This window comes from Echinops telfairi, unplaced genomic scaffold (assembly GCF_000313985.2).
Source record: "Echinops telfairi isolate 266 unplaced genomic scaffold, ASM31398v2 ScPeMD7_7459;HRSCAF=8497, whole genome shotgun sequence".
NCBI lineage: Eukaryota > Metazoa > Chordata > Mammalia > Afrosoricida > Tenrecidae > Echinops > Echinops telfairi.
Window position 1 is genome coordinate 4,290,712 of NW_022111359.1, and position 1,692 is coordinate 4,292,403.

Consider the following 1,692-nt stretch of genomic DNA (forward strand, 5'->3'; position numbering starts at 1 on the left):
GGGGCAGAACGCAGGGCTCCCCCAGCGGACTTGGCCTTGCCCTCTGAGGCCTATTTCAGGGCTGCGTGATCATCTGTTTAACGTCAGCTCGGCCCCTGGGAGCTCCCTGTGGGCTGTCACCTGAGGCCCCAGCGCCAGCACCAGAAGGTGAGTGACTACTGAGCAGAACGACGGCCCCTCCTCCTCCTCTCTCACTCAGAGCCAGCCATGGGGTCTCCTCCCCCACCCCGTTCACCCACCTTGGCAGGCCTGGTCCTTTTAAGGTCACCCTCAGGAGGCCCTCCCTGACCAGCAGACTGCACTGCCCTCTGCTCCCGAGTGAGCAGATCAGAGGTCAGAGCCCAAGAGGCCTGCAAGTGTCTCTTGCGTCAAGGCTGTGGCTGAGGGGACGTAGGGCCACCAGTGTCACGCCCCTCCCTGGTCGCCCCGGGAGTCACAAGGCAGCTGAGGGTCAGGGTGTAGAGCAAGAAGCAAGCAGGCTGCAGGGTGGGGCACGGAGGCTCTGGCTGTCCCAGCAATTCCGCTCCTAGATGTGAGCCGGGAGACTTGGGAAATGAACAGAGTGCTGCAGGTGAGAGCTCGTGGCCACGTGACTCCAGATGAGGGCTGAAACACAAGACCCCTCCGCTCCCCAAATGTGTATCAACGGACTAACAGACACACGCCAGGTGGTCTATCCCTATGGCGGGGTTACCAGTCACAGGAAGGAAAGGATTCCACTTCTTCCCACAGCCATGGCTACCAGTAGCCAAATGGAGAACACCATGTTAGCCAGCCGGGGCAGGGCGTGCAAAGGCCCCGGGCCTGCCGGGGTGGAGGAACAGGAGGGGCTGTCGACCTTGGTGCCACCACTGTAGGAAACCAAGGGGCAGTCCTCAGAAGGTGAAATGCAGGGCTCCACGGGACCCAGCCATTCCGCTCCAAGCTGTGGGCCCATGGGACTTGGAGACCACCTGTGCTGACCGTGGCACAGCGTGACCGGGTCACGAAAAGCTGACACGCGCACAGGGAACAAAAATACACTCACCATCAGAGGCACACGCTGGCTCCACGATGCCACTGACTCTCCCCTCCGGAGACAGAGCAGCTGGGCAGTGGGCTAGGGCCGGGGCAGGCAGGGGCACTGAACTGGCAGCTATGGGGTACAGGGCTTCTTTTGGGGCCGATGAACGCTGTTCTAGAATGGACTAGGTGGTGTTACAGACTGAACCTACTAATGGAGTCGATTCCGACTCATGGCCCCCCTAGCGAGGCTTTCCGAGGCAGGCAGTGTAGGTAGGTGCTCCTCTGAAGACCGAGGTGCACCTGACTCAGGCCACGGGTTTCCAGTCACCTCACACGCCTGTGAAGGCTGGACACCGAACAGGGAAGACCAGAGAAAAACCGGTGCCAAACAGTGGAAGTACCACGGACTGGCGAAAGAAGCACCACCTCTGTCGAGGGCGGAGTACGGCCGAGCTCTCCTTCAGGAAGGATGGGGAGACGGGCGCGTACTTTGTGCATGTTAACAGGAGAGGCCAGTCCCTGAGAAGGATGCGGTGCCCGGTCAACAGGGGCAGCAAGAAAGAGAAGGGCCCTCCACTAGGCGGGAACCACAGGCTCCAACACCGCCACTGGGGGACGGTGCAACTGAACCGCAGACCCAGAGACTGGCAGTCCCACGGTACCGCCACGTCCCCCAGTGTGACGGGT